Source organism: Sorex araneus, chromosome 1 (genome assembly GCF_027595985.1).
Source record: "Sorex araneus isolate mSorAra2 chromosome 1, mSorAra2.pri, whole genome shotgun sequence".
NCBI lineage: Eukaryota > Metazoa > Chordata > Mammalia > Eulipotyphla > Soricidae > Sorex > Sorex araneus.
In genome coordinates this window covers 58,243,929-58,270,274 of record NC_073302.1, presented here as the reverse complement: position 1 = coordinate 58,270,274, position 26,346 = coordinate 58,243,929, and the positions used below count along the sequence as shown (strand labels likewise).

Here is a 26,346-nt window from a genome sequence, read left to right as displayed (position 1 = left end):
CAATGAATCCCAAGAGTCTTCATTTGGAATTGAAACTAAATGATCCTAAAAACAAAAAGAAAGCCACAGAATGGAGAAAATACTTGCAAATGTATACAACCAAGAAAATATTAGTCTTCAGAATATTCACAATCATTGCAAATCAGTGAGAAAAAGAAACAAACAACTCAGAAAAATGAGCAAAGGATAGAAACAGCCAAGTCAGAAACTATAAACAGATGCCAATAAATGCACAAAGGCCTCCAGATTTATGAAGAATATGCAAGTTAAAACAAGATATCATTACACTGCTACAAACTTGAATTTTTTCCCTCAAATATGGCAAGATGGGAAAGTGAATTGGTAGAATTATTGTGGAAGATGATTTATAAGTAATTCTAAACATGTGTTTGTTCTACTATACAGGATATCTACTTTATATACATTTCTTTGGGATAGTGTCTTCAAACCCATCTCATAGTGCCATCCACAGGGAACAATTATATTCACATCACACATAAGGGTACTCTGGGGAGGCTTTTCATAGCAAAGGTGACATCTCTAAGGGGCTGCATTAACCTTAGACCCACCTGGCTTCTTAGAGGGCTGAGACCTTCCACTGACTGCCCATATTGCATGCATTGGGAAAATGTAACAGAGAAATTTACTCCTCTGTGTTCAAGAGCACCTTTTAAAAATATCTAAACAAAACCAAAACAGGAACAACTAAAGTACAATTTACAGGAGGATGAGTAAATTAATAATAAATTCTGGTAAAGTTACGTAACGCAATACTTTTTTTTTTTTTTTTGCTTTTTGGGTCACACCCTGCAATGCACGGGAGTTACTCCTGGCTCTGCACTCAGGAATTACTCCTGGAAGTGCTCAGGGGACCATATGGGATGCTGGGATTTGAAACCGGGTTAGCTGCGTGCAAGGCAAACGCCCTATCTGTTGTGCTATAGCTCCAGCCCTCATAAGGTAATACATTTCAAGTTAATGAACTGTGTTTTCTTTTTCTTTTTGGGTCACACCGGCGATGCACAGGGGTTACTCCTGGCTCTGCACTCAGGAATTACTCCTGGCGGTGCTCAGGAGACCATATGGGATGCTGGGAATTGAACCCGGGTCGGCCGTGTGCAAGGCAAACGCCCTACCCGCTGTGCTATCACTCCAGCCCCGAACTGTGGTTAAAATCACTGAACTTGAGCTCTTCTCTTCTGTGGTCATTATTGAAGTGATGACAGCCAAAATGAAGTTCATTTCTTTTATGACTTCTGACTAGAGCAGGAACGGTGAAAAACTTTTCAATGTACCTTCCCATCTTCTCAGGAAGATTATGTCTTCCCCTTTCTCCAAGAGCTGAGACAGAAGTCTAAAGTGTGATCATTCCTATCGAAAAGGACGATGAGGTTCAGGTTGTGATAGGCCACTACAAATGTCAGATTGGCAAAGTAGCCAGGTTTACAAGGAGAATTATTGATATTGAATGAGCCCAACAGGAGAAATCAAGTGTCACCACTGTCCATGTGGCCTTTCACCTTGGTAAAGTGGTTATCACTAGACTAAAACTGTACAAAGACCACAAAAACATCCTTAAATGCAAAGCCAAATCTCACCAAGTGAAAAATGAAAAGGGTTAATATAAGGAAGAAGCAATTGAAAAGATGCAGGAATAAGGGTATCTTATATACATCTTGATTAACAACTGCAAAATGAAACAATGAAATAAAAATTGATGAACTTGAAGTTAAAGGAGGACATACAGGACCAGAGAGATAGTGTGGGATTAAGATGCTTCCCTTAAATGCAGCATATTTTTCTGAGTTGTTTGTTTCTTTTTCTCACTGATTTGCAATGATTGTGAATATTCTGAAGACTAATATTTTCTTGGTTGTATACATTTTTAATTTGATCCCTGACACTACATATGCTTTCCTGAGTACAACCTGATCGCAGAGCCAGAAGTAACCCCTGAGCACTGTTGGGTGTGGCCCACCTCTTTCAAAGGAAGTAGTTATAAGACATAATACTATGTAAGTAAAGCAAAATTCATGTTATATGTCCTATGATACTGTGTGCAGAAAATTTTAGAACAAAACTACAAAAACTATATACTTATTCAGAAAAGTTGTGAAATGTGATGTGGAATCTGAAACCAACTTTAAGGCAACAATTATCTGCAAAAGAGGAGCAAAACCAATGGAATTTGATAGAGTGGAAAGGACTCCAAGAAAATATGTGACATCCTCTTTTATTTATTTTGCCTTTTGGGGTCACATCCAGTGTTGTTTGGAGGACCAGGCAATATCAAGGATTGAAACCAATGCTCCCACATTAAAAGCATATACACTGGCCCTTTGGGTCACCTCTCAACATCCTTTATATTAATAAAATAAATAAAGCAAATGTGACAGTGTAATCTGTAATATGTATTAGGTAGTCTATACTGGGTCTCTAATATGTTTCCTCTAGATTCCCTGTGTTTTTGAAACATTCATAGTTTAAAAAATGAGCCCAACAATTTCAAGCCTGGATGAACATTAAAATTACTGAGAAATTAAACAAATGTTCCTGCCAGTGCTGCACCACAGAAGAATTAAAACAGAAATTTAAGAGGTGGGACCAGGATATCAGTACTGTTGGAAAGTTTCCCCAGTGATTCTATTGTGAGGCGTAGAGTTGAGAACTGCTAAATTAGATGAGCTCAGAAGTTTCTTTCAAATAATAGTCTGCTCATTTATAAACATTTTATTTACACTGTTCTCCCATTCAGTTTCATGTGAATTCAATTGTGAGGAAAGTTGGTCTATATTAAGATTCACTGAAAACTTTTCTTCTATCAAAACCAGTTATCTTTTCTTGATTTTCATGCTTATTTTGTTGTTTTCTCAAAGCACATGTTACTCCTCTATCATTTAGGTTGTTCAACTCCTCCTCTTCCTCCTCCCACCTCTCTGAGTCCATCCCAACACGCAATTTATCCAAGTACCAACAAATCGGTTCTGAGTCATTCATATGCATTGCTTTTGAACATATTAAATAAATCCATATGCTTATCTACACGAAAATATAGGATTTTTCTTCAGAAAACAGAATAAAAAAATCATTCCAATGTGTACACTTTAAAAATTTTGAGCAGGCATCTAAAATGAAGAAGAAATTAAAAGTAACTTGGACAAGAATATTGAACATTAAAATGTTATAGCAAATTGGTAAAACATAACCAAATACATAGTTGTCTACTTTATATCCCAAAAGCTTACTCTTTCCCAGCCACATACACATAGACAGCACTCATAATGGCTCCACTTCAATCACAGTTGGATCATGAGTAGAACAGTAATGAATGTAGCCTTTTCCAACATTTCTACCCCTAAAGACTCTTTATTATCCTCTCCAACTTTAGAAATTCCTATGAAGTAATCATCAACCAATGAAAGTTTAAAACGGTTTAAAATAACTGATGTAGCCAGCCACACTGAGTTGATAGAGAATCAAAGAAATGACATTCTCTTTAGCCTGGGCAGTTCTGTCATGGATAAACGTATGATTTCCATTAGATTTACAAAAATATGGAAAAATCACTTTCAGACCTTCAGCACGACCTCTGGGGATACGTAAGATTAGAACCACTAACTAGAGTGCCATTGTCTTGAATAAACTCTACTAAAATATGATCTCAAGGACAATCAAAAAAGGGAATGTTGAAACACAATCTATGACAATGAACCAGGAAAACTTCCAACACCACTTAAGGTTCACTGGAAGAGAGACTGATATCCGAAGAAGGAACAAAAGGTAAGAGAAGAAATGGTGCCCTGTTTATAAGATCAAACAGACCAGAAGTTTGATCTAGATTCTACTCTTTTCTAATATAGGACCATGGGCAGGTTACTTAACCTCTTTAAATTTCTGTTTTCTTCCATATAAAAATGCAGAAAGCAAAAAGTCACTTCTATATTCTGGTTCTATTATTCTTCAATTAAAGGAATGAGGACACCTTAGAGGAATAACTGATTGCAAAGTAGGGGCAAGGAATATATAAGATGACTTTGTATCATCTTTATGTATCAAAAATTAGGAAATTCTTCAAAACAAAACACAACAACAAAGTAAAACAAAAATAAAGGTGGGAATGGTCAAAGGTATATATAAATCATCTGAGAGAGCTAAGAGCCAAAGGAGAGATATTTTAATAAAATTAAACAAAATTTATCATTTAAAGTTAGTAAAGTGTTATTGGATTATAACCAAAAGCATAAAAAATTCTTGAATCTATGCTGATATAAAGAAGTGAGAAAGTACATAAACAAATCCCCCCCAAACTGAAAATTTCCAAATTATTTATAAGGCACAACTTCTTCAAAGTGGAGTGTAACTCCCCTCTTCACATGCATAGGCAGCACATAGTGTGTATTTCTTTCTTTCAAAAAATACAGTTGTTAAAGGGAGTGTGAGGGGAGGGTGCAGAAACTTGACAGATACTTTTCAGCCATGTTTTCAAGAAGATTTAGTTATTGTGATAAATCAGGCACTTTTAATATGATATGTTGAGAATGGGACTTTACCTCCATGTCCTTCCTCTCAGGCCTATCCTTACCTGATATAACCATCAGAAAAATCCAGATTGAGGGACACTTCACAAAATAACTTGACAAGTACTCTTTGGCACTCTCAAGGTCAATAAGAAGAAAGTTTGAGAAATTGTCATAGTTCTGAAGAACCAAAGGAGACATAATATCTAAATATAATACGGTAACATGGTACAGAAAAATGTAGATTAGGTGAAAACTAAGAAAATTTCAATAAAGTGAAGTCTATAGATAAAAATAATGTGTTTACATTGGTTTACATTGTGAGAATCATACCAAAGTATTATGTGATGATTGATAATTAGAGAAATCAGATGGTAGGTATACAGGAAATCTCTAGACTTTCTCTGCAACTTCTCTCTAAATATATAAATATAAAAATAATCTAATATTAACAAGCATCAAAGCTACCCTAAATCATGTGACCATAAAATAATAAGTTAATAAATTGTGTGTGTATGTGCATGTGTGTTTTGCAGGGATATGGACCCAGAGCCTTACACATGAACAGCATGTGTTCTATTGCTGAGTTTTAGCCCCATACCCCAATAAAACTCATCTACAACAAAACGATTATTAAGGGAAGGGGTTAGAGAAATAGTAGAGGGGTTAAGGTGCTTCTCTTGCATATGGCTGAACCCAGTTTGAATCCTGTCACCTCACATGATCTCGTGAGCATGGTACCAAATGATTCCTGAAAAAAGAGCCAGGAGTAAGAGCTGAGTACTGCCAAGTGTGGCTCCAAAAGCAAACCAGACAAAAGCAAACAGGGAAAGAGAAATAGTTAGTGCCTGGTCCAAAGTCCATACTAATATCTGATCACTATTATTGGCTAGCATCAAAAAACTGTTGATTCACAAACTTCTTCTTTATTCCAGACATAGAAAACTTCTTATTGGAAAGCATTAAAAATGTTCTGATAAGTTCTACTAAGCTAAGTACTAATTCATGTTTTAAAGGTATTCAAGTATGTTTTCAAGTATTCTTGAAAATCCTTTGTTGTCTTTGCTTGGTAAATCTATGCCATCATTTTCACCTTTTCAGCATTATTCCGCCTGTCAGGCTAGAACACTGAGTAATATATTGGATCATGTTTCTGGATTATTAAACGTTCCTAAGACAGAGCTGGGCAATGTTCCTTCTAATAACTTTCCTCCAACCCTGTTTCATCCAACACATTTAACTTTAATAATTTTTGTGAGAGACGTGCCGTATGCACCTCCAGCCCTTTAGAGCATCTCTGTAGCACCACAGCGTTGGTTATGGCTGAAAGAGGAGCATGTCACCACTGCATTTGCTCCTCACAATATTTTACTCCCACTAAAGTTCCCACCTCTTTCACTTTCTCTCTGAAGCCTGCTTGACCTTGCCTCCAATTTAAATTGGATAACACAATATCCTCTGAGTGCTTGACTCAGATGTGCTTTTGAACATGGGAGCACAGTCCTCTACTGAAGTTACCTGTAGACAGTCTGTGCTATCTTTCTAAGTGGGACAACTCTTTCCAGGCTAAGACCATACCAGCTCTATCTGGTAAACCCCTTCACTTTTAACACCAAGTTGGGTACATGTAGTTCTTCAGTAAATATTTATTGAAGTAATATTAATTTAGTTGAAAAAGTAATGGAAGCATTCAAAGGTTTTATCTTTCTTAGGAGGGCTGTATTGAACTATCTAAGGAACAATTCTCAAAAGCCTAATAGAAAACAAAATAATAATAAAATCTCCAGTGAGTAAGCTTACCACAGTGCAGGGGGTGGGATGGAGGGGCAAACACTGGGACAACAGTGGAAAGAAGTGGACATTCTAGTGAAGGGTCTGGTGCCGAAATGTCCTATGTGTGAAAACCTACCATAAACAGGATTGTAAGTCATGGTGCCTAATAATTAACAAAACTCCAGAGACTGCCCTCTTTTCCTTATTTTTTGCATGATGCAATTAGAATTATTTCTTGTTTATCAAAATCAAATATTTTCCTGAGGTTAAACTAGAGATTGCTAATTACACAGGTAGCTAAAAATGAGACTTTCATTATTCATCTATCTAAACATTCATCCACCTATTCTCCTTCAAGAGTATTTACTGATTACTAGGATAAGCCAGGTATCTTGCTAAGATTCAGAGAGCCTTGGCTGCATAAGAATTCCTGCCTAAAAGATCTCCTAATGTAATGGGGGCGGGGACAGACAAATAATTGCAATGAAACATGACAACTGTCATCAGAGGAGCAATATGGACACTAGTTGAAGGGATTTACTCACTAGGAAATGATGCTTAAGCCAAAAATTATTTTTTGTTTTATGAATTTCTTCAAATGGCTTGTCTGTGTTGCAGAGGAAAGGGAAGGCTGGGAATGAAATCTTCCTTCTGACATTTTCTTTCTCTCTAGCCACTGGTAAGTCATTGAACCATCTTAAGCCTTTGTTCCTTCTCTGTACATTAGTGTCATTATAATTATTACCTGAAAGTATCTTGGATTGATTGGAAAATCAAATCTAAAAAAATAAAAATACCAATGATCATGTTTCTTATAGGACAAAAGGAGCATGTTTTTCCCTTATAATCACCTCTGCCTTCATCCAATATCCCAAGTATTGAAAATTTTATGCATGCTCAATTCAATCAAAATTAAACTTTGCTGCTTTTACTAGATGTGAATTGGGCGGCTTCTCTAAGAACCCTGGGTACCCATATAGGAATGAATACCAAGGAGAAAGCTTGATACTAAAATTTAGGTTTTACTTCATGATGTCACACACTTTACAAACTAATTTTTTGAATTCAGTCTATTTGGATCAGTTCATGTTTTGGGACAGCAAAGAAATAAAACCCATTAAAAGTTTGAGAGCTATTACATGATAAGGATGTTAACTTGGATTCTTTTTGAAAAATGTAATTGCAACGGATAGGGCACTCGCTGTAGGTGAGTGTCTGTCTGAATACCATCTTGGACACGTTGGCCCGAGTTTTGCGCCCTGGGTGAATCCACAGGCAGGCCACCATACCACATGCTTTTGTTGTGAGCAAAGGTAAAACTGTCTTAATCCACACAAAAATAAAACTGAAGTGTAAGCCAGCCTAGCTCTGTACCCCAGCATGACCCCTTCCATCACCCTTTAACCAATTCTTCACTCTACTGGGTTGTCTTCCCTTGCTAATTTCATCTAGAAAATTTGCCCCCTCCCTATGCAGTCCCCCTCATATTCTTTTGGAAATTTTTTTTTTTGCCACCAAACAGCATCCCAAAATGCCTCATTTGATGACATCACAGATAGCCATGGGTTGCTTCTGGTATCCCATCTGTTCCTGCAGGCCTTGCCTCAGTGAGGGCGAGATATGAAGGGAGTGTTCAGTCGAGGCTGGGTGGGGGGTGGGGTGGGGATCGGGCCTTTGAAGCTGTTTTCTATCGGGGCACTGCAGCTGTCAGTGTTGGCTGCGGAAGCCAGTGATTGTCCTTGTAGCTCCCCGTTGCAGGCAGTGCACTGTGTCTTTGGATATTAATTGGGCTTTCATTATGTGAATGCACCCAGAGGCTTTTGCAGTCGATTCTTATATCTATATTGATTTCCAAAAAAAAAAAAGACCAATAAATAACAGGTCTCTCAAAGCAGCTTTAATGTTTCTGATAATTAGTCGGTTTGTGTGTTTTTCCCAGTTTTCTTTCCTTTTTTTTTTTTTTTTTTTTTTTTTTACACATTACAGCATAATAGATCACAGAATCTTTGGGACAATGGACAGGCACATTGGCTAAATCACCTTATTACAGTTCCATATAGTTGAATAGAGGCCTAATGCTAAATTATCAGATCCCAGCTATTGTAGAAACCAAAAAAAAGAATAATGCTCCCAAATAACACTGTGGTGCCTCTGTGCACTCATTGTCCCAGGAGCTATTGGCACGCCTTCTCTGGGCTTTCTCCATTGAGTCAGCAATCCCCTGAAATGAACAGTGAGGCCCGAATCCAGGCTGGGAGGAAGTCTCTTTACTTTTTGGTATATTATAGGTTATAGAATATTTTAGGCCTTAGGCTTTTCAAAAAATCTGGTTTTACATTTGTGGGTAACTGTGGGCAAAATGATGTTATTAGTTTCAGAACACCTCAAATTAGTCAGGTCCCAGGCTACTTCAGCATGCAGAATTACAGTATATTATCCCCTGTAAAGTGGAGACGAAAGCAAAAATTGCACATCCGTTTCAATTCACTGAAACTTTTCAAAGGAAGGAAGGATGTTCATTAAAAGTTAACAGTGACACAGCTGTGCAGAATCTCAGCAAAAATGTCATTGTCATGGGTGCCCGACTGTGACCAAGTATCATTCTCTGCAGCAGAATACGAGGTTCCTGTGGTCTGTTGAGCTGCTCATGGCATTGAAAATGCAAAGCTGTGCCCCCAAGAGTGTGGGTATGAGTTTCGGAAGGCTATTGTCCTGGCCTGCATGCCATAATTTTAATAAGAAGCAAATGCAATTTTGTTTCCTCAAACTAGGTAGAACCGGAGGTTCTAAAGACTCTTCCTTTAACTTCTAGGAAGAAGGGTGGACGCCGCTTCTTTATAATAAACCATGTATATCTAATTCTCTCTCTTTTTTGTCTTCCTTTAAAAAATTCTTTCCAACATTAAACAGGTTAACAGTGGAAATGCAAAACACGTTAATAAGCCAGAAATCCAGTGATCCACTAAAATGAAATAGGCAAAATTTTCATTACTATGTTCAACATAGCTCAACACAATAAATATGTTATTTCTGTGGTGCTACATATTGTTACTTTTATAGCATCTCTGAGAGGAGCAAAACCAGCACAAAGAGTGATTGTTTTGGTAAACATGTAAAGATAAGCACATCAATGCTAGTAGAGTGAGATTCTCTTGAACTGTTTCATGCAAGCATTCAGTGATGGGTGGCTATGGAAATTTGGGTAGTAATATGGTAATTTTGGAGAAAACAATTCATACTTCTTATTTGTAAGAGATATTTAAAAATATTCAATGTAACATTTATCTTTATAATTTGAAAAAATAGAGACTATAAATATATTTTATTTTTAAGATTTGAGAAATTCTTTATAAGACGATCTCACCCAAAACTCAGAACAATTTTAAGAAACCACTAAATTCCTATTTTAGACAGATGCTTAAATCATTTTTATACACATCATGATTATACCTTGGTAGCAATTTTCTTTTTCAGTCTGCTAGGAAAATAACAAGACAGCATATCCTACAAAACCTTTATCATACTGAGATATTCTGGTGTAGGGGCAATACAAATGTACCTCTATTAATTAAGGTATGATAATAAGGAAGAAAATAAGATTCTATTCAGAAGGATAAGATTGTATTCAGAAGGGTACAAAGAAGACATAATGGGCATGCATTGCCTTTTAGAGTACACAAGATAAAACAGAAAAATGACAGATATTAAAAAGATGGTGCTGCTCTGTCCTTGTTCTGGTTTTCTTAAATTGTCTGGATGGGCCACCAGTACTGGATTATTTCTAGTAATATCTTCCATTCATTTAGTGCTTACTCGGTCCTAGGTTCCATGCAATGTGTTCACATAACGTGAATATTTCCCATACAGTTAAGGATTACGTTGGAAATGATTAAGACGAGTGCCTCCTTACTTATTCTGATTAGGATGTTGGAATGAGTAAGAAGAGCAGAAAGATGCAAAAGACAAAGAAAGATATTTATTTGCCTTTTGCAGATTCTCTTTTGTTTTTCAGATAAATCATTTTTTTCACTAACCAAACAACACTTTAGGGTCTGTGGAAAGGGTTTAAACTTCAAGGAGCTTTGCAGTTAGTTTCCTCTCCCTGAAATATCTACAATGGGTCCTCATACCTCTCCTGTTCTCTCCCTTACCGGTTTCAGATAGTCCAGTGCCCGTGAGCTCTGCAAGTTGTCCTGAGCAGTCACTCTGGCCTGGAGAACCACCCTGCCGCTGGAGGTAGCTCTGCACAGTAGCCTTAACTCCCGAGTCTCCAAAAAAAGACCCTGGGTCTGAGAAATAGGAACCTTTGAAAAAGAAACTGGCCAAACTACGTGAAATTTAGAGGCGCCCAGAAAATCCAAGGCATCGAATAGACATTCTTTTAGGATTCCCAGGGTTACTTTTCAGAGAATCCAAAAGTCAGCAGACTCTGGGAATCTTTCCACGTCCTGAACTGTTCTCCAACAAGATTCCTCTCCCACTTGGCCCATTTTTTAATGTCTGCTTCAGGTCACTCTCTCCAGAGAGAGAGAGAGACGATCTCATCAACTCTGTTTCAGAGCATGATCAAGCAGAGGGTTTCACTGCTTGAAAGGGACCGATGTGTCTTTATGGAACAATGCAAGCTGTTAAAACAAAATAGAATATGAGCAAAGCCTTCTTGCTCACATGAGGACATTGCTTCTCTAAAAATCTAGCTCTGACTTATAAATCATTTAGATCAGTGTCAGCTCGTAAAGCGGACAGTTTTCAGTGTAGGGGTCTGATCATCTATATTAGCACTATCCCGGGTAGCTACTTGCCACACGTGGTTACTGAGCACTTGAAAAGGCAGCTAGAATCGATTTGAAACATGCTGTATAAAGAAAAATTGCAAATTATTTCAAAAATTGTAGGGTACACACAGAATGTAAAACATCTCGCTTACAAATGGTAAAATCTTGATCGTGTGTAAAATGAAATATAATTTTTGGATCAATTTCATGGATTTCTCTTTCCTTTTACAAACATGTCTATTAAAAATGTTGAAATCAAATTCGTGGCTTGTGTTTAAAGTTCGCATTAAGCATTTCTCTTTATCAACACTGGTCTAGATCATTAAAAAGAAAAGATAAGACATTAGAGACTGAAAATATATACTTAAAAATTACTTTTCTTTGCCTTTAAATTTGTATTTGACTGTAATTTAAAAATCCTAAATGCAGAGTGAGAAAGTATTTTACATGCATACTTTCATTTTTATAATGTATTTTTATTAGCATTAGGTCTCTTTTAAAAATTAAAAATAGGCAAAAATTTTTTGACCATTAAAGCCTCAGCTTTAAATACAAAATTGCAGACTTTTTAACTTTTAACTATGCCAAGAATTATAAATAATGATTATTTTGATCTCTTCATCCCTACTAGCTTATTAAATAAATTTACTCAGACGAAATTTTGAAGTCCTTCAAACTCAGAATTGTGTTTGAGTAGGGAAAAAATAGCCAGTATTAGGTGTGTTTGTTAAAGTCATTAACTTGCAAGGGAATAAGATATATAAAACAACATAATATTTAGAAGGAGTTTTTAAAAGTCATAGGCATATCTAGTTTTTATTATTACTCTTAATATTTTTTAAAAGTTTCTCTTTGTATTAAGCAACTTGGTAAATAAATATTAAACATTTAATTTAAGCATCAGAGTATTGCCTAAATGTTCTCCATGCCTGGCTAACAACCAGGATTCAGATTCTTTCCCTGTATGTTGAAATAATCTTATTTGACAATTTTACCTTGGTATATGTAACAGCTAATCAGCTATAACAAACAAGCACCAGATCAAAGGCAGTAACAAACATTTTTCTTCACTAGCAAGTCCTGAAGTTTGGAACTTCAATAGCAACTTTAAAGCATGCTTTCATAATAAATAGTATAATACAAATAGCAGAATGCATTATAAACAGTAGCTTTATATTCTGTTTACTTGAAATAATTCAATTTTGAACTTATGATAAATACTCATTCTTTAGACATGAAATGTTTTCATTCAAGGACAAGATTCTTGCTCGATAATCATGTAGAGAAACTAGTCTTTCTTAATCAGAATGTTAAAAACTATATGAATTCAGAAAGTGTTGCATTGGTAAACTTAAAAGGAATTCTAAAAGGAATCAATCCAAATTGATAGTATGCAGATGATTTTGCAGAACAAAAGTGATATGACTTTTCTCCTAGGAATTTTTAAATTTTATTTTCTTGGACCCAACTTTGGATTGTTGAGCACCAGGTAAGAATCTGTAAAACTATATATCCTGTCCACTTTGAGTAATATGCAGACCACAGCTGTAACCCCAGTTAAGACACGGGCTAAGAATAAAAGCACCAGAAAACAAACCGACCAGAACCTAAAGCAAATAACATGCTTATCACATAATAACTATTGAATAATGCAAATATTAACAAAGCAAACCAAGCAGGGGGCCTCCATCTCAGGAAGAAGAAAAGCCAGCAAATAGAAGGCAGTGATTGGGAAATCAGATCGGCTCTTCCTCTTTGGTTCATTACTGAGAAAAAGTGGATCAGGACTGACATCTGCTGGCCTTGTTAATGGGATATACCTACTGAAATAAAGCTCCCAGAGAACAAAACATTTTGGTGGGGTGATATTGCATCACCTGGCTTGCGGGGCGGTGGGTGCGGGGTAGGGGTGGGGGGCTGGAGGCGAAGGGGAGGGGTGAAGATATGGGTTGGCAAAGGCCTGACTAGTGGCCACCTGCAAAAGTGGTCCATGAACAGCAGATTCTCTAGCCAGGACCAGTCTCAGCTTCTCCCCTCTTTGATACTTCACCTTCAAAACCAGAACTGTTTCCTTAGTTACCAAGATGCAACAAAAAAATTACGTAGGTGCTTTTAAAGTCAGACATGTTGCATGAGTGACAAAAACCATCATCAGCAAGATGCCCCCAAAATGTAAAAGATCAGATTCCCCCTGACTTTTTCTAAAGATCAGACTCAGAGAATCTTACGGTGCATAAATTACTTTATAAGACTATGTGTCTGCCCTGCCACCAGTTGCATTCAGCATTTATCTGCTAAAGGATCCTCCACTCCTGCCTTCATTAAGTCAGTATCCCAAGTTTGACTTTTTACTACTTTTTCCTCCCACTATTTAACTATTTTGATTTGGGGAGATGTTCAGAGACTATGCCTGGCTATGTGCTCAGGTATCGCTCTTGATGGTGCTCAGAAAACCGTATGTGATTGAACAGGGAGCAGCAGTGTACAAGACAAGCGCTTTAACATCTACTATTTCACTGACCCCTCTGGCCCCCCATCATTTTCCATGTGGAATTGATCTCACTGCACAGATGACAGTTTTGTGTGATTTTGTCTTCTAATATCTGAAGGGTTTTTTTTAACTCCTAAGCACAATGTTAGTAAAAAATTGGTCATTATTTTAAAATGGTAAATTCTCCAGTGGCTAAGAAGTTGGAAGAAAGCTGCAACAGTGTGCATATATATATATATATATATATATTTGGAGGGGTGGTGACGGGGACACACTCAACTGTGCTTATGTCTTTCTCCTGGTCCTATTGTCAGGGGATTGAACCAAAGTCTGCCATATGCAAGGCAAGTGCCTTACCCTTTATACTATTCTCTCCTGCCTATCATAGTGCACATCTTATTTATTTCATGGACTGGGCAAAATTCCTACTACATAGCTGTCACTCACCAAATATTTATTGATAAATATATGAAAAGTTTATATTCTATATTCTCCCTTGTTGCTTTTTGGAAAGCACTTTCCTTATGATGGATCTGAATAGAGTGTAGTTCTCCAATATTTCCTTAGCAACACTTTTAATAGGAAATCAGCCATGACACAGAGTACCCCTTGCCATTCTTACCAGCGCCTTTCTTCTTATTTATCATGGGAGGTGCAGTGCTATTGTCTATAATGGTACATTTAGGTCATGGATTATAGAAATTCTTCTCTGGAATCATCCTTAATAGACTTTATCTCAACAATAAAAGGCAGACTGATAGGCCAGAAATATTTCCCCCCCACTAGCTCACATGAATTTCAAAGTATATCCAAAGTCTCTCTCTCTCTCTCTCTTTCTCTGTCTCATACACACACATATGCACATACATACATGCATGCTAGTGTGAACAGCTTCTGCTATATGTGCACACGTGTCACTGGACATAAACAAGTAACAAACTATTTTTAAATAAAACATATGGAGGGACTGGAAGACAGTACAGCTGTAACAGTGCCTGTACGCCCAACCTGGTTTGATTCCCTGCAGCTCTGTGGGCCCCTTAAGCATCCCCAAGTGGCCCAACTAGCCCTGGCACAGCAGGTCCTGCATGACACCCTGAGGGCCTTCATAGAACCACCAGCCTTTTGGGCTGGGAATACCAGTAGGTTCCCAGGGCTCCTGACCAGCATTTGGGGGTCTTCCCAAAACAGAAACTAAACAACAGATATGGAAGAATGAAGTTTGTCAAACTTCCCCGGAGAAAAAAGGAGGAGAAAACCTGCAATTTTGACCATCAGCGCATTTTAACCACCCCGCCCCCACCCCCTTCCAGCCCTCATCAGTCTTTTAAAACACTAGCACAAAGTATCTGGCCTAGGACAAAACAAAATCTAATTGCTGCCTCAAGTGGCATTTTTGGAAAGGGAAAGACAAAATAGTGCCTTTCCATTGTTAGCTACAAGATGAAATCATTCTTTTTTGTCAACAGCATACAAATCCCAAATCATTTTTTCACCTTCAAGTTTCTGTATTTTGTTCTTAGTTTACCTAAAAGGAGACTATTTTAAAAAAATTTTTCTTATATATAAGCCTTTTTTAAAAAAGAAATATTCCTGAGGAGATATTTTTAAGATTTTACTAATGTGGTTAACATTATTATGGAACTGGTCAAATCCTTTCAGCGCAAGGATTATTCCCAAATTTAAAATATTTTAAGATTTAAAAAGGAAATAATGGGCTTAAATAATTGGGTAGTATCCTCTCAATATTCAGAACTCTAATTTCAACAGTTTTTTTGAAAACGTGATTTATATTTTGGAAAAACATGAACAGAAAAATAAAATCATCCTGCTCAAAAACTTTGCAAAGCATTTTGCTTTTTATATACCATGGTAACCTAATAAAGACACCGTCACTTGGCAGATGGCATGGCATATTAGCCTTGAAATAAAACTCTGATGCCAGAACTATTAACTCCAATGTGCTCAGAATTTTTAAAAATATTCCTTAAATTCCTTTTCTTTTCAACTCATCTTGTAACAAAAACTAGTAAACTTGTAAAAAAAAAAAGCAAAACACAAAACTTGGTAATGACTCAAAGGCCATTAGCAAATGCTTAGAAGTGTTTGAAATATTGAATATGGAAAAGAATACCAAAATAGTCATAGTCATAGTTTTATTTTGGACTACTTTGGTCAACACATGTCTGTATTTTTGGAGCAGAATGCCTCCTTTGTCTTGCTCTTGCATCTTCATCCTGCTCCTCTCCAAACGCGTTAGTGGAATAAAAATTTCACTTAGGTAACTGGAGAGGTGAGTGCAGAGGGTAAGGCACTTGCCTTACATATGGCTAACCTGGGTTTGACCCTTAGCATTGCATATGATTCTCTGTGTACAGAGCCAGCAATCAGCTCTGAGCACTGCCAGGTGTGGCTCAAAAACAAGAGCAAAAAGGAAAAATTTCATTCAGGAGTGCGTTTCTGAAATTTAAGCAACCTCAGCTATGAAACTGTGTGAAAGAGGTATAGGGCTTTCCAGGCCCTGATGAGCCCTGTTTAAGGTATTATCTTGGGGCTGGAGAGATTGTGTAGTGGGTAGAGCTCTTGTGTTGCATGCTGACCCAAATTTGATCTCTATCATCCCTATGGTTCCTTGAGCACTGTTAGGGCTAATTCCTGAGTGTAGAGCTCAGTAAAAAAAACAAACAAAAAAAACCCGACTCCTGAGCATTGCTAAGTGTGACCCAAAAACAAACAAACAAACAAAACAAAAAATTGTCTTGTCTCTTTAAAAGATGGTATTTTTATTTTTGCAAGCACCTCAGTAGGCAAACGTGCAAGTCAATCAGGCAGGAGACGAAGTTCCCATATTCCTATTCTAGGGTAGAATCAGAGATTTGGGGGAACCATTTCCTTTAAAATTTCCTCCATTTTTTTATGGAGGCTGCCATCTTTATTTTGTTTTATTTAAACTCTCAATCTCAGTTGCACTGGAAAAGAAAATAAGTTCTTTCCCTTCTTCTCTCTCTCCTCCCTTCCCCATCTTTCTTTCTAAAATTCTAATTCAGCACAGAGCTTTTTAATCTCATCTAGGTTAGTACAAATTTTAACACGCAATGCATGTCATAGATTTTCTTACTGAAATAACACAGAATGAAGGAGATTGTTTAATTAAAGGGTAAAAGATTAAATGTCTCTGCCCCATATTAACTGTTTTTCAAAATACCGTCATGTAACTTCAATGCCACCTAACATGGAAAAATGCACAACTTTCTCTGCCAGAGAGATGTCACTATATAAGCTAAAACATGCAAGTGGTCTCCCCAACATGATTAAGCTCAGTGAATCTGATATATATTTATACATATACAGTTCCAAGACAAAACTCAGAGGGAGGGAATATATTTGTATAATATAATATTATTAAATTATATTACATAACAATAAATGTACCGCTAATAATTAAATTATTTAAAATACAATAATATCAATCACTGTCACTATCATCCCCTGTTACTCAATTTGCTCGAGCGGGCACCAGTAACGTCTCCATTGTGAGACTTGTTGCTGTTTTTGGCATATAGAATACGCCATGGGTATGCTTGCCAGGCTCTGCATGCGAGCAAGATACTCTGAATAGCTTGCCGGGCTCTCCGAGAGGGATGGAGGAATTGAACCAGGTCGGCCACATGCAAGGCAAACACCCTCCCTGCTGTGCTATCACTCCAGCCCTAATAATAACAGTAAAAATATTAAATATATATTCCCTTCCTCTGAATTTTGACTTGGGAGATGGTCTATTTCAAAATATAGATTTGTGGAGAACCTATTCTGCTGTGGACAGTGTAATAGCATCAGCGTTTGCCTTTCGGGCACAGTGATATACCAATAGCCTTAAGCTTCATTCTGGAATGCAAGCTTCAGTCACCGAGGCTGTGCACTGAAGTTTGCATTCTAGTAATTATCTCTCAATAATCAATTCTTTCCTATGATTTGAGATGTAAATTATGGAACTAATTTAATAAAGTAACTCTTTTATTAACTTTACTTTCCTGAACTATATCAATATATTATATGACAGTATATAACTATATATATGTATATATATATATATCCAAATAATCATTTCCAGTCTCCTTACTAGGTTGACTATGACCTTATTACTAAATTTGTTGACATAAAAAAGAAATGTCTGTCACTGTCAAGGTAAATCCATAAAGGTTTTTATGTCATCAGATTTTCTAAAATCTCCCTGCCTCTATCGACTGGTTGGCCAATGGGGCCCAGAATATGTTGAAAGACACAAGCCTTCAAGCCTGAGGCCCTGCAGAGAGCAGAGAATACTCACATCTTGGATTTGTGTTTTTTTTTTTTTTAATTAAAAAAAAAAAGGCCTATTTACTATGCTATTGAGATTCTGGGGAGAGGGCACACCCTGCAGTATTCAGGGATTATTCTGTGCTCAGGGGTCATGTGTGGCAGTGTTGGGGGACCAGAGATAGTGCCTGGGACTTAGACCAGTTTTGTGGTCTCAAGCACATGCAAGGCAAGCATTTTGTCAGAACAATAGCACAACACGTAGGGCGTTTGCCTTGCAAATGGCCGATCTGGGTTTGATTCTTTTTTCTCTGTCAGAGAGGCCTGCAAGCTACCGAGAGCATCCCGCCTGCACGGCAGAGCCTGGCAAGCTACCCATGTCATATTCGACATGCCAAACACAGTAACAAGAAGTCTCACAATGGAGACGTTACTGGTGCCCACTCAAGCAAATCTATGAACAGGACAACAGTGCTACAGTGCTACTAATCTTCTTGGTTTCTCCTACTGAGATTTTTAGTGCTTATACCATTAAATTTTCCTAACTAATGTAAGCAATTGTGCCAGAAATGGAATGCTCTGATAACAAAAAACCAAAATGCAACTATTTGGGGTAAGCAATAAGGATGTGAGTGGCAAGAAAACTGGCTTTGGAACATGGAAAATTTACATATGATATGCAATAACCATATCCGTCATAAAACTGCTTAGTGCTATAATATAGAGGACTGTCAATGTGTATACTTTGATTCTTTACCTCCAGTAGAATTACTGGAAAACAGAAGGTTACTAGCAATTTCTTTCCAAAAAGAATATATAAACTCGGGAAAGAACTGGCTTGTTTTCAAATTTTAAAAAAGCAAATGTCAGAAACTAGAGGTGCTGAAAAATTGACTGCTCCCAAAACCCAAACAGTAAGAAAGCAGATTGAATAAGACCCCTGAAGCTGAAATTAAATCAAGGTCTTCCTTACTAAGTTCCATTGCCTCATGAGAAGTCAAAAGGAAAAAACTAAATTGGACTTGAGAGTTATGAATAGGAAACCATCTTAGGTATGGTTAGTAGCACATGAAGCTTAGTGGAAGCAAATAAATTATGTCTACATTTTTTTTAAAAAAGTGGGAAATCGCACTGTCAATAAAACCATAAGTTTAGAATAAAGGCAGCTTTGAATATAAAAATGAACTTTGGGCCCCCACGTTTATCATTACTATATGAAGTTTAAAAACAACTCAGCCTCCAAGGAGGGTATACCTTATCACCTACATAAGAAGAGTTCAAGGATGGAAAAGGCACAGAAGGAACTTGTAGATGATTGAGGCAGAAGATATAAAGAACAGTGGACAAGTATTCCAAGCGTGAACAGATTGAGGGTCAAATTAAAAAATTGTCCTCACCCCCAAAGTAGAGTTTTCACAAAGTGTGCCCATTCAAATTTTATATACCAATAATTGCTCTCTATATACCATAATTACTATGTATTCTTCATTTTTTCATGGGACTAGATTTTATGAAATTATTTTGTCCCTATTATATCATTTGATCTAGACATGTTGGGGAGCAAGCAGTAGGTAACTTGTCTCTCTAGTTACAGGTTAGTGAACCATGATGCGTTCTAAGAACTGGTACTGATGGAGAAGACAAAGCATCCCAGCGGAATGTGTATTTAGAGCCAGTGACTAGACTGCACTTTAGTTTCTCAGTCTCAGATTAGGTGTGAATGTGTTCTCTGTTTGCAACAAAGAATGGTACAGCATTTGGAAATGAGTATGGGCTGGACAGGGACTGGTGAGTTATTCATTTCCTTTATAGAGGCCCCAAATGGACTCTAGAACTGGACAGAAATGATGTATGTCACTTTTAGACTTTACTTATGAAACTTTCACACGTGGATCCTCACTCTTTAGTACCACCTGCTGACAAAGTGTTGAGGCTCAAGGTTACCTTGGGATTTCATCTGGTGTTGCAATGGTTAATTTGCTTTTCAACTTGACTTACTTAGTGGTTGTTATTTTAAATAATTGAGATTTCTTTCTTTTTTTTTCTGTGAAGCAAGATAGGTTTTATTGAATCTTAGAAAGATGTGAAGGGAGAGAGAGGTAGAAATATATGTTCAAGAGAAAACACAGGCTTCTTTAGAGCAAGCAAAGAAACATAGAGACAAGCAAGCAAGGTACGTGTTCAAGGGAGAACACGGTCTTGAAGAGCAAGTCTCATGTTTTATTTGTTAATGCAGATAGTGCAGCAAGTTTACAAATAATAGACCAGTGCTTTCTTTTTTTCTTCCTGATTTCCAGACCTATTACCAATGCTCTCTTGGTTGTCAATTCTGTGATCTCCTAAATATCCGCTCATTCAATTGATTTCTTTTCTTTCTTTTCCTTTTCTTTGGATTCTGGGCCACACCTTCCATGCTCAGGGTCAACTCCTGGTTCTGTACTCAGGGATTACTCCAACTATTCAATTGATTTATTTTTTTATTCTCTTTAAAATTATTTTCTATCACTCAGAATTCTTTCCTGTGCAAAACTAAAATCCTTAAGTGACTCATTAACTGTAAAGGCTGCTTTTAGCACAAAGTCTAACATCTACCTATTCTACAAAGTTAAAATTTCCCATTGATTTAACTGAAAACATCAGCTAAAAACCTCTTAATCAAATATAGAACCCATATTAGATAAACTGATCAAGGTCTTGAATTCACAACAAGGAAGGAGTGAATACAGTATGGGATTTGAAGTATATTCAATATTTTGAGGTGATAAGGGAAGGATTACATATATTTAAGATGAACAGCTATTTAAGAAAACAACCAAATAAGTATTTGAGATTTGAAAAACTGTTGCTAAAGAAAATCAATGACTGTTCAATATAATAATTTGGAAATGTAGATAACTTGATTTTATTGATAGTTTTAAAATGACCAGTTCTTCCACATACATTTTAATATTTATGGGACTGTCTTTTCCTTTAAAATTAAAAAAAATATTTTAAAATTATAGGCTCCATGATTCACAATACTATTAATGACAGCACTTCCTGCATACAATGTTCCAACCCCATATTCTCCACCAGAATGTTCCTCATAACCAACCACCCCTCTCTGTGTCTTGTCTCTCACCATGGTAAGCTCAGTTCTGTAAGTCAATTTTTAGGTTCTGTTGCTACTGGCATTTTGTTAATACCTTACTATGTTTTGTTATATCCCACATATGAAAGACCATTTTATATCTGTTCCTCTCCTGAATTGCTTCACCCAGCATTATACACTCCAAATCCATCCATGTAGCAGCAACCAACTTGCATGGTATCATCATTTCTTATAACCAAGTAATATTCTATTGTGTATATATAGCACAATTTTGTTATCCAGTCATCTTTTCTTGGACACTTGAGTTATTTCTAGATTTTGGGTATTGTGAAAAGTATTGCAGTAAGAGTGAAGGTATCTTTTTTGAATAGAGTTCATGCATCTTTGAGGTAGATGCCAATAGGTGAAATTGTTGCATCATAATAAAGTAAATTCCTAGGTTATTTTGCAGTTTATATATTGTTTTACAAAATGGTTGAATGAGTAACATTTCACCAGCAGTAGATGAGAATTTCATACTCCTCACAACCATGCCAACCCTTGTTGCTTTTGTTCTTTGTGATGTGTGTTAGTCTCACTGGTGTGAGATGATATCTCATTATTATTGATTTGCATTTCCCTGATGATAAGAGCATTTTTTCATATACTTATTGGCCATCTGTGTGTGTTTTTGTTATCTCTGCTTCCCATTGTTTGATAGGTTTGACTTTTTTTTTCTAAATGAGTTTTGTAAGTGCTTAGATAATATTAACCATTGTCAAATGAGTGGTGGACAAATATTGTCTTCTAGTCCGTGGGTGACTTTTTATTTTGGTGTTGTTTATTTTGTATTTCAGAAGCCTCTTAGTTTTACATAATCTAATTCGTTTATCTTTACTTCTGTTTGCTTGGCTTATGGTATTGAGTCATTGAAGATGCTTCTAGCTTCATTCATGAAGAACTCTGCCCATGTATTTTTAATATAATTTATGAATTCAGGTATGACAGCAAGGATTCTTACTCCACATTGAATTGACTTTAGTGCATGGTGTGAAATAGGCATCTACGTTAATTTTAAAAAAGAATTCCTGTTATTGTTAGCTTTAAATGAGATATGATCTATATAACTTACACAACATTCACCTAACTTTAAATATACAATTCAATGATTTTTGTAAGTATCATAATTGGTAAGGCCACAGTCACTGTAGCACTGTTAGCATTGTTGTCCCGTTGTTCATTGATTTGCTCAAGTGGGCACCGGTAACATCTCCATTGTGAGACTTGATGCTACTGTTTTGGGCACATCAAATATGCCATGGGTAGCTTGCCAGGTTCTGTGGTGTGGGTGGGATACTCTCGGTAGCTTGCTGGTCTCTCCAAGAGGGATGTAGGAATCAAACCCAGGTCAGCCGTGTGCAAGGCAAGTGCCCTACCTGCTGTGCTATTACTCCAGTCCACTACCATTGTCAAGTTAAAAAAATTATTTTAGCAACAGTGGTCTTCAAAATTGTGCATAAAGTCTTCCAGCACCAGAGTGTTTACATCTCTCCACCTTCCAGGGCCTTCCCAACCTATCATCTCAGGCCCCAAAAGACACTCATCCTTCCCTGTGGTTGAGTTTCCTACTAAAATAAGTCCTGTCTGTTGCCTTTGGATGTTCGTTATTCCTCTACTATGTTTCTCTATATTCCAAACATGAGAGACGCCATTCTCTGTCTACACTTTTTTTTTCTGGCTAACTTCACTGGCATGATACTCTCCAGATCAATACATGTGGCAACATATTACACAACTTCATCTTTTAAAAAACCAGTACTATATCATTGTGTGTATGTACAGTACTTTCTTTATCCAGCTATCTATTTTCTTAGCAAATGGATTATTTCAAGAGTTTGGGTATTAGTAAATAGTAATTGCAAATAGTAAATCAATGAACCTAAGAATGCAAAAGTCTCTTCTGAATAAAGTTTTGGGTCTTTGTGGTGGATGCCAAGAAGTGGATTTTGGGTCATATGGAAGCTCTATTCTTATTTTTCAAGAAGGTTGACCAGTTGACACAAGTTAAATTTTTTAACAAGTGGGACCAGTTTTCCCAACATAAATTGTTAAATATGGTTGTTTTTTCTTCTTTTATATTCTTTGCCCTTTTGTCAAAATTAGTTGTCCAAGTCCCTGAGAACCAGTCTCTGGAATTTCAATTATATTCCATAAATCTGAGACTCCTTCTTAATTACAGCACCACATTATTTGATTACTCTGGTTATATAGTATAATTTAAAGTTTGGGAGAGAGAAATCTCCCATCTTTTAGATAGTTTTGGCTACACAGGTTATACATATATATTTTAACAGCGTGTCGATAGCAACATACTAGTAGTAGGAGTTTTAACACTTCTGTATCACTGCTGGATAGAACAAACAGACAATAACTTAACCAAGAAACTCTGATCTTGAAAGAAATATAAGAAATAGGCCTAGAAGATATGTGTAGGGCCCTCACTCCCCAAGAGTTGAATACACGCTCTTCAGTGCTCATAGAACTGTCTCCAAGACAGATCACAGGCTGAATCACAAAAAGTATCTCCATAATATAAAAAAAATAAAAATCATACTATCATCTCATATCATGATGCTTTGAAAATGGAAATTAATCACAAAATGGAAATGGAGAAAAAATTCAAATACTTGAAAATAAAAAAAAATTATCACTCAATTGAGTGGGTCAAAGACAAAATCAGAAACCTTTCAGCATCTGTAACTTAATGCTTAAAAAGAGAGAGAAAGAGAGGGAGAGAGAGAGAGAGAGAGAGACAGACAGACAGACAGACAGACAGACAGACAGAGAAGTGCCTGCCATAGAGGCAGGCTGGAGTGAAAGCGTGGTTTGAATGGGTGAGAGGGAAACTGGGACACTGGTGCTGGGAAATTATGCTGGTGGAGGGATGGGTGTTGGAGCACTGTATGACTGAAATGCAATCATGAACTATTTTGCAATGCTCTATCTCATGGTGATTCAATAAATTTAAAAAGAAAAGAGAAAATCATAGAAGAAGCAAAATATCCCTGGAAATAAATGAGAATAAATACATGAGTTACCAGAACATAAAAGACACAGAAAAAGTGGTGTTAAGTAAGAATCTTATAGTTATAAATGAAGAAAGAAGCAAGAAAGAGTCCAAATAAATAATATATTGTGCAGCTTAAACAGATTAAGATGGTCTTTAAAAAGACCAACTAAAGGAATCCAAATCAAGCAGAATAAAAAAATAAATAAAACTTAGATCAGAAATCAATGAAATAGAAACTTGAAGAATAATTTTAAAGATCAATAAAATAAAGAGCTGGTTCTTTGAACAAATACACAAGAATGATAAATCACTAGCCGGACTCATAAAGAAAGAGAGCAAGAAGAGGCTAATAAACCAAATCAGGAATAGGAAGGGATTATGTCGCAACAGATACCAAATTCAAAGAATGATCAGGGATTACTGTGAAAATACTGAGAACCTAGAAGAAATAAATAAATTATTAGACTCATATAATTTTCCAATGCTGAACTAAGAGGAAAGAGGGCACCTGAACAGATCAAAAGTCTCCCCACAAATGAAACCTCACCACAGATGGATTTATGAGCAAGTTTTTCAGTTAAAGATGATCTACTTCCAATTGTTTTCAAGCTTTCCCAGAAAGTCTAAAAAAAGACTCCTCCCAAAGAATTTTTATGACGCAAAATATCAAAGACAAACAGACACCACTAAAAAAGAAAACTACAGATCAATATTCCTAATGAATATTAGATACAAATATTAGATGTAAAATAAATTATTATGCAAAAGAATATTAGATACAAATATCACTAACAAAATTCTAAGAAGCCAAATCCAACAACACATCTGAAGACTCATATGCAATAACCAAGTAAAATTTATCCCAGGATTCAAGGATAGTTCAATATACCCAACTCATCAATAAAGCTAGTATACCATATCAGTATAAGAGCAATTAAAATCCCTGATCATATCAGTAGATGCAAAGAAAGCATTGATAAGATTCAACAACCATTCTTGATTAAAATCTTAATAACTTGGGAGGGCTGGAGCAATAGCACAGCGGTAGGGCATTCGCCTTTCACGGGGCTGACCTGTGTTTGATTCCTCCGCCCCTCTTGGAGAGCCCGGCAAGCTACCAAGAGTATTGCGCCCGCAAGGCAGAGTCTGGCAAGCTACCCGTGGTGTAGTGGATATGCCAAAAAAAAAACAAAAAAACCCAGTAACAATAAGTCTCTCAATGAGAGACGTTACTGCTGCCTGCTCGAACAAATCGATGAGCAATGGGATGACAGTGACAGTGACAGTGAATAATTTGGGAATAGAAAGAACTTCCCTCAATGACTTTGTAAAGTCATTTACAAAGAACTCAGAGCTAATATTATACTTAAAGGTAAAATACTGGAAACCTTCCCTCTAAGACTAAAGACTAATCTCAATACATGGTTTCCCCACTCTCACCACAATTATTTAACATAGTATTGAAAGTCTCTGTCATGGTAAATAGACAAGAAAACGATATTAAGGGTACTCAGATTAAAAATGAAATCAAACTATCACTACTTGCGGATTACCTAATACTATACTTAAACTCTAAAGATTCTACAAAAAAACCCTAGGAACAAAATTATAGAGTAATATATCAGATTACAAAACAAACATTCAAAATCCATGGCATTTCTATATGCAAACAGTGAATAAAAGTGAAGAAAAAGACAATCTCATTCACTCTTGTGCCTCAAAAAAATAAAGAACATAGATCAACTTACTAAAAGAGATGACTTCTATTTAAAAAAATAAAATCACAACTAAAAGAAACACAAGACACAGAAAATGGAAATACTTCTCTTCATGAATTGGAAAAACTGATGTTGTCAAAATGACAGTCCTACCTGAGTCACTGTAAACCTATAAACATGCATATGTCATTATCTAAAAATATAGACCAAATAGTGGTAATGTTTATTATGTCCTGTGATTATGAAGGGAAGTTTTTAGGGCCTATAGAATGATGTTCAGTTATTTTTAAGTTTAAAATTTAACTATGGGCTAAAATAGCTTCTGTTTCACAAGATATATAATACTAAAATTATCTAAGTTTCCCTTTAAGTTTTAAATATCTTCCATAAAAATTATTCCAAATGGCTAAGCATAGTCTGAACAGTGCTTAAAGTATTTGCATTTTACTTCTTATGGTTTCTTGTATTTATATTTCCCTGATCATAGCCAGAGTTTCCATTATATGATTTCTAGTGCTGAATCTGCCATTATATGCCAAATTCTTAGATTTTGAGTCATTTATTGGAAAGAGACCAAAGTATCATGCCAATGGCAGAGTAAACTGGTTTTGATAATGTACAAGAAGTCTGAAAGTT

The 26,346-nt window shown here is 36.4% G+C and overlaps 1 pseudogene; it reads left to right on the top strand.

The window, feature by feature from the left end:
- The first annotated feature begins 1,222 nt into the window (after positions 1-1,222).
- LOC101556392 (60S ribosomal protein L26-like) lies at positions 1,223-1,658 on the top strand (annotated as a pseudogene).
- The last annotated feature ends 24,688 nt before the right edge of the window (positions 1,659-26,346 follow it).